The 12,845-nt window shown below is 47.9% G+C and overlaps 1 non-coding gene across 1 annotated transcript; it reads right to left on the reverse strand.

Annotated features, from left to right (window-relative positions):
* Positions 1–5,787: 5,787 nt before the first annotated feature.
* Positions 5,788–5,884, reverse strand: LOC142496363 (small nucleolar RNA U13). The gene has a single exon (XR_012801962.1). It is a non-coding gene; the product is annotated as a small nucleolar RNA U13 (small nucleolar RNA).
* Between the last annotated feature and the right edge of the window lie 6,961 nt (positions 5,885–12,845).

Genomic DNA, 12,845 nt, shown 5'->3' on the forward strand with positions numbered 1-12,845 from the left:
GGTGGATGGGTGAATGACGGTTGGTGGATTAATGTTGCATGTGGGTGGGTGTGTGAATGACGGTGAGTGGGTGAATGACGGTGGGTGGGTGGGTGGGTGGTAGACGGTGACTTTAACAGTGACTGGGTGGGTGGGAGACAGTGACTGGGTGGGCGACAGTGACTGGGTGGGTGGGTGGGTGACAGTGACTGGGTGGGAGAGAGTGACTGGGTGGGAGAGAGTGACTGGGTGGGAGAGAGTGACTGGGTGGGAGAGAGTGACTGGGTGACAGTGAGACAGTGACTGGGTGGGTGACAGTGACTGGGTGGGTGACAGTGATTGGGTGACAGTGAGACAGTGACAGTGGGTGACAGTGACTGGGTGGGTGGGAGACAGTGACTGGGTGGGAGACAGTGACTGGGTGAGTGACAGTGACTGGGTGGGAGAGAGTGACTGGGTGAGTGACAGTGACTGGGTGGGTGACAGTGATTGGGTGACAGTGAGACAGTGACAGTGGGTGACAGTGACTGGGTGGGTGGGAGACAGTGACTGGGTGGGAGACAGTGACTGGGTGAGTGACAGTGACTGGGTGGGAGAGAGTGACTGGGTGAGTGACAGTGACTGGGTGGGAGAGAGTGACTGGGTGGGAGAGAGTGACTGGGTGGGAGAGAGTGACTGGGTGACAGTGAGACAGTGATTGGGTGGGAGACAGTGACTGGGTGAGTGACAGTGACTGGGTGGGAGAGAGTGACTGGGTGGGAGACAGTGACTGGGTGGGAGAGAGTGACTGGGTGACAGTGAGACAGTGACTGGGTGGGTGACAGTGACTGGGTGACAGTGAGACAGTGACAGTGGGTGACAGTGACTGAGTGGGTGACAGTGACTGGGTGGGAGACAGTGACTGGGTGGTAGAGAGTGACTGGGTGGGAGACAGTGACTGGGTGGGAGAAAGTGACTGGGTTGGAGACAGTGACTGGGTGGGAGACAGTGACTGGGTGGGAGACAGTGACTGGGTGGGAGAGAGTGACTGGGTGGGAGACAGTGACTGGGTGGGAGACAGTGACTGGGTGGGAGACAGTGACTGGGTGGGAGAGAGTGACTTGGTGGGAGACAGTGACTGGGTGGGAGACAGTGACTGGGTGGGAGACAGTGACTGGGTGGGAGACAGTGACTGGGTGGGAGAGAGTGACTGGGTGGGAGACAGTGACTGGGTGGGAGACAGTGACTGGGTGGGAGACAGTGACTGGGTGGGAGAGAGTGACTGGGTGGGAGACAGTGACTGGGTTGGAGAGAGTGACTGGGTGACAGTGAGACAGTGACTGGGTGGGTGACAGTGACTGGGTGGGTGACAGTGACTGGGTGACAGTGAGACAGTGACAGTGGGTGACAGTGACTGGGTGGGTGACAGTGACTGGGTGGGTGACAGTGACTGGGTGACAGTGACTTACCTTGACCGGGTGGGTGCAGCTTGCTGCCGGACGCTTTCCTCTCCTGCCCCCGATATCCCCGCGGCAGCTGCCCGGGAACGGGAGGTGGGCTCGGGGGAGGGCGGGAAGCTGGCTGCGGGGGGAGGCGGGGGGAAGCATGCCGCAGGAGGAGCGGGTACTTCCCCCTCCATCCCACGTTGGGAGCGGGGGGGGAGGAGATGCGGGCCGCACGAGGAGCTGGTCCTTCCCCCTCCGTTCCACGTTGGGAGCGTGTGGGGGTTGGGAGCGTGTGGGGGGGGGGGAGCGGGCCCTGCTTGCCCTGCGCATGCGCGCCGGGACTGCAGGGAATCGCCACCATTTTTTTTAAACTTTTTTTTTATTATTATTATTTATTTAATTAACTGGCGCCCACGGGGCCCGGGACGCCAGTGCCCTTTCTCCCCCGCTGTTGGCGGCCTTGTGCACGAGATATGTATACTTTATGCACTGCGCCTTTGTTCACGTCAGTTTTTTTTACTTTTGGGAAATTATTATTCATGTATTGTTATGAACTTGTGCATAATAAAAGCATTTTCAAAACAAAAAGCTGTCTGTGAGTGGTTTCACTGGCTTTGCATCTAATCCCATGCTGTGCTTAAAAGCTGTGTGAACAGCGCGCATTCATTTATAAGGGTTCCATGTAAAAATGAATTTCAGGCAAAAGGTGACACTGTGTGCTTATTTGCATGTCATTTCCCAGAATCCCTTGCTGCAGTGGGAGCACTGTATGCTAGGCGATAATGGTGAAAGGCAGGGTTGCAGACCTGTCTAAGACATGTGAATGTCCTCACAAGTGATATTTGTATATGCGGTATGGTGGAGGTTTTTGTTGCCTCTTTCACCCACCATAGTGTGCGTGTGCGTGTGTGGGCGGCAGCGGCTGCGGCGGCGGTGTACACCAGAGCATGAAAAGAAATATGAAATCCATTTTTCTCACTGATTCCACTTGTAGAGAAAAGATTATTGCACCAAAGATAACAATGTAAAGCAGAGTTAATCTATCTGTGCCCCACGAGCCACGTGTTGCTTGTGGAATGACCCTTGAACTGTTCACACCAAAACAATTTTAATCTAGATGTAGCCCTTTTTCTGAACCCTCCCAAAGGAACTACTGGTTGCTGTACAACACCTGCGGCTCCAGGAGATATGAGCCTCCGCTAGCTGGGAGCCTGGGGTAACACTTACACATTTCCTTAGCGCTGCGCCTCCACTTACCCAGGATCCCCGTGATGTGAGATTCCCCTGGGCAAGAAACATACAATAACTTGCACACCGTGTGTATGATAACCAATACCTTTTACTCGAGAACATATACACATATATCAACAATAGAATAACAGGTGTCCCTCTACAGAGGAGACACTAATAACCAAGGTGTCTCACCAAACGCTTCCCCCAACACCGAGTGATCCCACCCAGTGTCCATAGGATCCCCACCCAATGTCCCGCACTCTTGCAGAGAGAGGATATGGGTGACTGCGCAGTCACTATTAAGCTAAGGGCCCGTTGGTGCACTTGTGGATGTAAAGTACCTGCCGAGCACTCCAGTGCTCGGATCAGCAACTGCTTCACAAAGGATCCGTCGCTCGGTGATTCCGTCTGATCCCAAACGGGTTCTTTGCACGAGGACCGCCAAGGGCGCTCTCACCCTGGATATAGTCTCTGTGGGCCCCGACTTGAGCCCGAACCTCTTCACAGGAACCGCAGCGTCCGCTGTGTCCCTATCTATCACTGGCACTACGTGACACGGTCCCTAACCTAGAGCCTGTCCCTGTAGCACCACAAACTGGGGAGTGAGGACCTATCTGGGACCTAAGGGGTTAATAGCCTGCTCAGCTCCCCTAACTCTTCCCAGTCCTGACTCTAGCTAATACTAACAGCGGATAAATATTCTGCGTACATCAAGGTATTAGGACATAAACATTGAGTGTGTTAAACACAGAAGTTACCACTCGGCGGCTGCTCATACAGGAGTCAGGAGTATATTTCCCTTGGCAGGCGTCTGGGACAGCAGCTGCGATGCTTTTCCTTCCTAGGAACACCTCTGCATTCAGTCACCTTCTCTTGTTACTTTCATACTTCACTATTTGCATTGTGCGCTGTTTTTTTGTCTCCATATCTTCAGTGTTTGGGGGGTGCCGACCCACCCCCTGTTTAATAGCAGCAGACACTTTCTACATCACATTACACGGTTATGTAAAAAAAAAATATTTTTTCACACTGTGGTTTTTTTGTGGTTTTACCAGTTGAGTACAAATTAGAAGGGTATATGTTAATACACATTGTATCACTGATTATATTAGAGGTTTATTAGTTGCGCACGATATATTTTGTTTATCATAATACTAACAGCGCCTGCAGCAAACACACTGCACACACTCAGTCAACCTGCAGCAACCCACCGCACACACACAGTCAACCTGCATGAACCCACTACACACGCACAGTCAACCTGCAGCAACCCACCGCACACACACAGTCAACCTGCATGAACCCACTACACACGCACAGTCAACCTGCAGCAACCCACCGCACACACACAGTCAACCTGCATGAACCCACTACACACGCACAGTCAACTTGCAGCAACCCACCGCACACACACAGTCAACCTGCATGAACCCACTACACACGCACAGTCAACCTGCAGCAACCCACTGCACACGCTGCACACACTGTGCCTACTTGTCAGTGCTCACAGCACTACCAGCCGTGACACTGACAACACCGCACACTAACACACCTAAGGGCAGAGTCCCTAACCTAGGGGCTGTCCCTCAGTACTACCCACTACCCTAACAGGGACTGGGGCCTGCCTGGGACTTGGGGATCCTTACCTGGTGCAGGAGCCACTTGCTCCTTACACCCTTCCTTCCCCTTCCTGCACCCAGCTCCAACTGCCTGCGTGGGCTCAGCGCGCGAAAAGTATCCTTTCTCCTGCAGGGAGATCCTAAGCCCTATTGGCTCCCTGGCATCACGTGGGGCGTGCAGAAGCTCCTGGGACTCGTAGTCCCTGCCTAGAGCCTTCCCTGGTAGGCTAGGGTTTTGCGGGCTTTCTGGGCACTGTACTGCGCATGCACGATCTGTCTGGGGCCTTCCCTGCGCCTACTTGTCACTGCGCATGCGCGAACTATCGTGCAATGGCGGCACCCTGTTCCCCGAGCCGCCGGGACCTCGGCAACGCGATCACGGCCCTAACAACGAGCCGCTCGCCTCCCCGGCAACCGCCCGCATCAGGGAACAGCGCACGGCTCCCTGCACTAGCCCCCACCCTTGCGTTGTGCCGGCGGGTCCGTCGCTGGCTCCGGCGGCACCCGCGATCGCTCGGCACGCTACAGAGAGGGACAAGGAGTGCAAAATAAGACCGGGGCTACATAGATAAAAATTGTACAATAAAGATGCTCAAAATCTTGCATAATGTAATCATGATAGACTTTTCGAATGTACTTTAAATTATAAAAAAAAAACAAGTCTGTGAGTGGGTTTACTAGCTTTGCATCTCATCCCAGCCTCTGTCTAAAAGCTGTGTTTAAAACAGTATGCATTGGCTTGAGGATTTGCTTGTGTAATACGAGCTTGAGACAAAAGGTGGCACTGAGTGCTCATTTGCATGTCATTTCCCAGAATCACTTGCTGCAGTGGAAGCGCTGTATGCTGGGCGATAATGGGGAAAGACAGGGTTGCAGACCTGTCTAAGGGCTGGGACCCGCTGCGCCCGGTGGCGCGGGCGGTGGCGTGAGCGCAACTCACCATTGCGGTTTAAACTCACGATCCGGTCCCAGTCCCTCCTCACTGCCCACTGACGACGTACTGTGACGTGTCAGCCAGTACGGGATACAAGAGAATGGTGTTCCTGTGCAGCAACGCGTCACATGGTACGAGAAGGGGCCAATCATAGACTGGCTCCCATCAACCAATGGCAAGTCAGCTAGTGCTAGCTAATGGGAGCAAATTGTTTGAAACACGGAAGAGGAAAAACTTAATGGAGCGCCCCCCCACGTCATGGCCGCGGCCCCCCGACCCGTTTGGCCAGGCCCCCCCCCTGAAAAAAGTTTCCTGCAGACCGCAGTGCAGTGAGTTGCACGCGCCGCCGGCAAGCAAGACAGCCGTGCTGACGCGTGCAACGGGGACTTAGCCTAAGACATGCAAATGAACATACAGTAATATTTACAGTTGCTATATATATATATATATACACACACACATCTTCATCCGACCAGCCAGCATAGTGGTGAAGATTTCTGCATTTACTATTTTCCAGAACACACAACAGAAAGAGCATCTCCACCAACATAAGCAGAGCCACAGACAAGGCTGTCCTATTGCTTTCCAACTGGACTGAAATCAGAAGGGTAATGTGCCAAGTCGTAACAGATAGGATTGCACATTTCACACAAGCGCGTGAACACCCACTCATCATTTTCTAGAACCAGAAGGATCAAATTGGTGATGGCGCTGCGGGAACCCGACCGAAAACATCCCCGAGACAGCTCAGGGTGAATAACAGGTAAATGGATTCTGAAGCCAGCACTATCAGTTAAAGTGATTTACATTATAAACGCAGCTCTGCGATGTGTCTTTCTACTCTGGAAGACAATAATTGACACTAAATATACGAATGAGTTATCATATTATATATGTTAATATATTCACAGATATCCACCAATCACAGCTCAATTTAAGGGTGAAAGAAAGGGATAGAGTTGAAAGTGATGTACCGTGATTATCTGAAGGCACAGGTGGCCATTTTGGATTTGGGCATATTCCCATAGTTCACTGGCCGAAGTCCAAGATGATCAGGACAAAGGACATCATAGAGTCAACCCCAAAAGTTTTTTCTGTGCAATATAAAGTTTGAGAAATATGTATGTATGACAGGTATTGAAGTAAATGCAAGAGATATGTATGCTTTATGCACAAGATGTATAGTATAGTTCACGTTAGGTTTTTTTACTTTTGGGAAATTATTCATGTATTGTTATGAACTTGTGCATAATAAAAGCATTTTCAAAACAAGAAGCTCTCTGTGGGTGGTTTCACTGGCTTTGCATCTAATCCCATGCTGTGCTTAAAAGCTTTGTGAACAGCGAGCATTAGTTTATAAGGGTTCCATGTAAAAATGGATTTCAGGCAAAAGGTGACACAGTGTGCTCATTTGCATGCCATTTCCCAGAATCTCTTGCTGCAGTGGAAGCACTGTATGCTGGGTGATAATGGTGAAAAGTAGGGTTGCAGACCTGTCTAAGGCCCGTATTATACTGTGTGCGGCCGTGCGCGTGCCTGTGCGAACACGCGTGCACGTGCCGCACACTTTTTGTGTGTATGCTGTGAGCGACTGTATGTGTGTGTGTGTGTTTTAAATACGTTGGTAAATAAATTATTTATTAACATTGTACATACACACAAATAAACATACATTTCAGCGGCAGTAGCAGAAGGCTGACTAATCACAGCCAACTATAACTGCCGCGCGCACAGCAAGTGCATCCTCTTTAGAACAGCCCTAAGACATGTGAATGTGCTCACAAATTATATTTTTATTTGCTATATGCAATACGGTGGAAGTTTTTTGTTGCCACTTTCACCCACCATAACACATGTGTTGTGTGTGTTGCAGAACAGCCTGTCCTATTGCTCCTCAACTTAAAGCAAGGGCTGCTTTCCAACTGGACTGAAATCAGAAGGGTAATGTGCCAAGTCGTAACAGATGGGAATTTTTTTGTTTTCTTTGTAGCCCGGGTGGTGAAAAAGTGATTCCACCTCAAAAACCGTGCTCGTGGTCAAGTGAGACCAGGTGCGCTCCACATGTGACAGTCTTCTCCGGAGAGTAGGCTAGTCCGGTTCAATGACGTCTTCCTCCGAAGAGTCCAACGTCCTTCTCGTTCCCTCCTAGTGCAGCAGGCGCCGCAGGAGGGTCCAAGTCTTTAGGGATTTCAGCGTACGCCTACTATCCCACCGTAGTCTTTTCCCGAAGGAGGGGTGACCACCGACCAGCACTTAGTCTTCTCGCTCTCCGAAGAAAGAAGGGTGACTATAACCCGACACCAACAAACAAAAAAAGTTCATAGTGCAAGTGCTCCTGTGCGCTGTGTGATGCAGTGCAGGAAGTGCTCTGACAGACGACACAAAAAAAGTGTGCACGAGTGCACGCCCGGTCCATTGCAAGGCCAGGCGGGTGAAAAAAATATTGGCTTGTCCCCTCAGCGGAAGGCAATAAGGGGGGCCAAAGTGCAAGAAAAATAGGGGACGGTGCAAAATCATCAGTGCAGATCAGGTGCTCTTAAGTGGAGGCCACCGCCCAAACAGCCATCCCCAGTGCAGCAAGTGATACTCCCCAGGGGTTCCAAGCCTGGGGTGCAAGATTAAAAATGCCCAGGCTACTTTGCATCCGCCTCCTCAGCCTATGACCAGAGGACCAAGTGATGCAAATAGGGCTATCCTTCACAGGACAGACCCTACACTTGATCTTAGCCAAAAGGCCAAGAAACAATATCTCACACAAGAGCATGAACACCCACTCATCATTTTCTAGAACCAGAAGGCTCAAGTTGGTGATGGTGCTGCGGGAACCCGACCGTAAACATCCCCGAGACAGCTCAGGGTGAATAAGAGGTAAATGGATTCTGAAGCCAGCACTATCAGATACAGTGATTTACATTATAGACGCTGCTCTGCGGTGTGTCTTTCTACTCTGGAAGAGAATAATTGACACTAATTGACACTAAATATACGAATGAGTTATGATATTATATATGTTAATATATTCACAGATATCCACCAATCACTGCTCAATTTAAGGGAGAAAGAAAGGGACAGAGTTGGAAGTGACGCACCGTGATTATCTGAAGGCACGGGTGGCCATTTTGGATTTGGGCATATTCCCATAGTTTGCTGGTGGAAGTCCAAGATGATCAGGGAAAAGGACATCATAGCGTCGATCCCAGGACTTCACCCCAACACCTTTGAAACGTTGTGGAGAAATGTGGCATCGAAAAGACATGAACAGGCATAAAGACATTGCATGGCTGACCATACGGTGAGGACTCCCCGTGAGGGCGGACAAGCACGAAAACAGACTTAGACGCGTTCTATAGTAGGTGCGGGCGCGCGAGCGCGAGTACACGTGATGCACACTTTTTGTGTGTATGGTTGTCTGTGCTGCCGGGAGCGACAGTATGTATGTATGTATGTATGTATGTATGTATGTGTGTGTGTGTGTGTGTGTGTGTGTGTGTGTGTATGTATGTGTAATTTATTATATATTTTTTAAATTAAAAAAGACACGTTGGTAAAAGAATAAAATATTTATTACCATTGTGCACATACATACACCGGCTCGAAAACTTACTTTTTGAGTCTTCCCCGCTATCGCCCGGCTCCATGCTCACTACTGTGCGCGCGCGCGGCCCTAGCATACAATGGCTTGCTAACCACAGCCAACTATAACTGCAATGTGCACGGCGCAGCAAGAGCGCCCACTATATTACGGGCCTTATCCTCAAGAGGCACTGCCCCCAGATGCACACCAGTGCAGGAGACTGTGTTGCACCTCTTCTGAAACGGCCCCTTTACGCGGACCTTGATGCCGGCTCTGGACACTGAACTAACGGACTCTATAATAATAATGTTGAATAGACGTAGCGCTTGAGAAAAGCGTAAATAAAAAACACAGGGGCTTATGCAGAGAGGTACGGTTCAAGAAAGGCTTAAATTTGCCGCAGGATTGGCATTTAATGTTGTGCTATGCAGGGTACTCCGGTAGCACGGTGTGCATGAAATTGCTAATTAGGCGAGTTTCACTTGGCGTGAAACTCGCCATTCAGAGGCGCACGGTATTTGCCCACAATACAGCCAACTTTTGTTGGCAGGCAAAATTTCCCCTAAACGCGCCATTTAGTAGCTCCGATTGGTGCGTACATGCGCATCGGAGCTACTGGAATCGTGCGTGTTTTAGCATTGGCGAAATCACGCTTCTCGCCAAACGTCTGGCGAATTTGAATTGGCCCGCCAAGTTCTCGCCACTAACTGCCTAAATGCAGACATTTTTGCCTCTAACCTGGCGAAATTTACTTTAACGTACCTCTCTCCACAGTCTGAGGTTATTTTGAAACAGAATAACACGTGAATTTATTAGACAGCTTTTGAAAAAAAGCTCTCTAACAATAACACAGTATGCCATATATTTATACCCTAAAACCTAAAGCTCCACCCCTTTATGGGGGGCTTGCACGTCACTAATATTACCTCATTTTGTAATACATAACAATAATAAAGCTGATGTCATTTTGTAATACATAATAATACTGGATAACTGTCTGTAAGCTAAAAATCATTATGGGGTTAAATGTGATGTCAGTTCTGCCACTTGGCACATTGTATGGGAAAACAGTTTATCTTAGACTACTAACGAGGCTTTCTCATAATATCTGGCCTGTTTACACTTTCAATTTGGAAGCTGATTGGATGAGGAACGATCAATAAAGTCAGCTAGGAGCGAAAACATTCCATTCTCTGTTTCACACAGATTTCTTCACATAGAATGATGACATTAAAACTCACAAAGACAAGACAAGATGGTGGACTGAAAATAGTCAAACAAAATAGCTGCTTTGATCCTAATGTTGTTATGTCAGACCCCCTAATGTCTCAACTTCGTCACGCTTTACAGAGACATTTTGCAGGCACAGGTCCCTGCCCCGTGGAGCTTACAGTCTATTTTTTGTTGCCTGAGGCACAGGGAGATAAAGTGACTTGCCCAAGGTCACAAGGAGCCAACACCGGGAACTAAACCAGAATCCCCTGCTTCAAACTCAGTGCCAGTCAGTGTCCTTACTCACTGAGCCGCTCCTTCTCCACTCTATACCAAGGAATACATAACTTACCACTCAGTGTTCCATGGACTTTTCTAGGGAACACACACAGAGGACGCAACTGAACCCGGTTGGCGTCTAATGTGTTGTTTCAAAAACGTTTTGCTTTTCGCCAGGGAACGTTTGACCAAGGAAAGGAAGAGGCTGTCGGTACAGGACTGTCACAGGCTCATCCACTGCATGCCCAATGACTATTCCATCAGTGACGGCCCTCAGGAGGAGGACTAACCACCCCCTCCCTCACTCTTCCATCGCCCCCCCCCCCCCCAAAAAAATGTTTTTTCTGTGCAAATGAAAGTTTGAGAAACATGTATGTATGACATGTATTGAAGTAAATGCATGAGATATCTATACTTTATGCACTGCGCCGTTGTTCACGTCAGTTTTTTTTTTACTTGTGGGATATTATTATTCATGTATTGTTATGAACTTGTTGTAAAGATTCATATGCATAATAAAAGCATTTTCAAAACAAGAAGCTATCTGGGAGTGGTTTCGCTGGCTTTGCATCTAATCCCATTCTGTGCTTAAAAGCTTAGTGAACAGCGAGCATTAGTTTCTAAGGGTTCCATGTAAAAATGGATTTCAGACAAAAGGTGACACTGTGTGCTCATTTGCATGCCATTTCCCAGAATCTCTTGCTGCAGTGGGAGCACTGTATGCTAGGTGTTAATGGTGAAAGGCAGGGTTGCAGATCTGTCTAAGGCCCGTAGTGTGCGGCTGTGAGCGCGTGCCTGTGCAAATGTGTGTGTGTGTGTGTGTGTGTGTGTGTGTGTGTGTGTGTGTGTGTGTGTGTGTGTGTGTGTGTGTGTGTGTGTTTGTGTGTCACACACGTTTATAATAAATAAAAAAATAAATACGTTGGTAAATTATTTATTAACATTGTACACACACACAAACATACATACATTTCAGCGGCAGTAGCAGTCCAAAAGCTTTCTTTTCCTCATCTTCTCCCCTGTCGGCCGGTTCCACGCTCACTGCCGTGTGCGGTCCTATTATAGGAAGGCTGACTAACCACAGCCAACTATAACTGCCGCGCGCACAGCACAGCAAGCGCGTCCTCTATAGAACAGCCCTAAGGCTAAGGTCCTGCTGCACACGGCCGCAGCGGGACCAAAGCCTAAGGCTAAGGCCCCGCTCCATCAGTCACTGCTTCCACTTGTAGAGAAAAGATTATTGCACCAAATATAACAATGTAAGCAGAGTTCATCCTATCTGTGCCCCATGAGCCAAGTGTTGCTTGTGGAATGACCCTTGAACTGTTCACACCAAAACAATTTTAATCTAGATAAAAATTGTACACTAAAGATGCTCAAAATCTTGCATAGTGTAATCATGATAGACTTTTTGAATGTACTGTAAATTATAAATATATATATATATATATATATATATATATATATATATATATATATATATATATATAACAAAAACAAAGAACAAAAAGTAGTGCTATCAGTGTGATGTGTTCTAATGTGATAGTGAATTTGGACTAAATAATTAATTGCTCAAACAGTGCTTGTGTAACAATAATTAAATAATTAAAGCAATATAATAATAATAGTTAAACCATATAAAGTGAATATCAAAGAACAAACCAGTCCAAGTGATGGAAACAACAGATGAAAGAAAATAGTCCAGATACAGAGATTAATTGTCAGTCACAATATGGAGTAGGCTGCTTCTTGATTGATCTAACCAGATCAAGAGAATCTATGGAAAAAACAAAAAACAAACGCCAGCTCCATGGTATAATATTGTATGTAAAAATGGACAATTTATTTGTCACGTGAGTGACTTTATCAAAGTGACGAAACGCGTCAGGACGTTGGGACGCCGAGACGCACTGACGTCATCACCAGTTGAAGGCTGTATCGAGGTTTGCCAGCTGTTTACTATACACGAGGATTAGCAGAGGACATTTCCGGCGAAACAGAGTTACATCTACAGAGCTGAGTGTTTCAAGGACTGAGTGTTGGGACTAAGCTCCACGTCTATCACATGGAGTGAAATAGCTGACATCTGGATATCATTCCACAACACCGGATGGTGTACCAGCTACCTACCCACTTCATCACCCTTTCTGCTCATGCTCTGATACCATCTCCCATTCAGCTACGGATAAGTATCCACATCCACTGCTTGTGTATTTTTACAGCATACAATTGACATTCTGTCCTCCTGCAGTCTCCACTGGTTTACAGATTGTCTCCCTTGAATATTTTTTCCTTTTTTAAAGTGAGTGCAATTCCTGTCGGCCACTTTCTGTTTTTGTAATAAATTGTCCATTTTTACATACAATATTATGCCATGGAGCAGGCGCTTCTTATTGTCTTTTTTTTCTTTTCTATACATACATACAAACACACATTGACCTTCAGCTACATCTTCATCCGACCAGCCTGCTTAGTTATTGGTGAAGATTTCTGCATTTACTATTTTCCAGAACACACAACAGAAAGAGCATCTCCACCAACATAAGCAGAGCCGCAAACAATGCTATCCTATTGCTTTCCAACTGGACTGA

This window comes from Ascaphus truei, chromosome 5 (assembly GCF_040206685.1).
Source record: "Ascaphus truei isolate aAscTru1 chromosome 5, aAscTru1.hap1, whole genome shotgun sequence".
NCBI classification, from domain to species: Eukaryota; Metazoa; Chordata; class Amphibia; order Anura; family Ascaphidae; genus Ascaphus; species Ascaphus truei.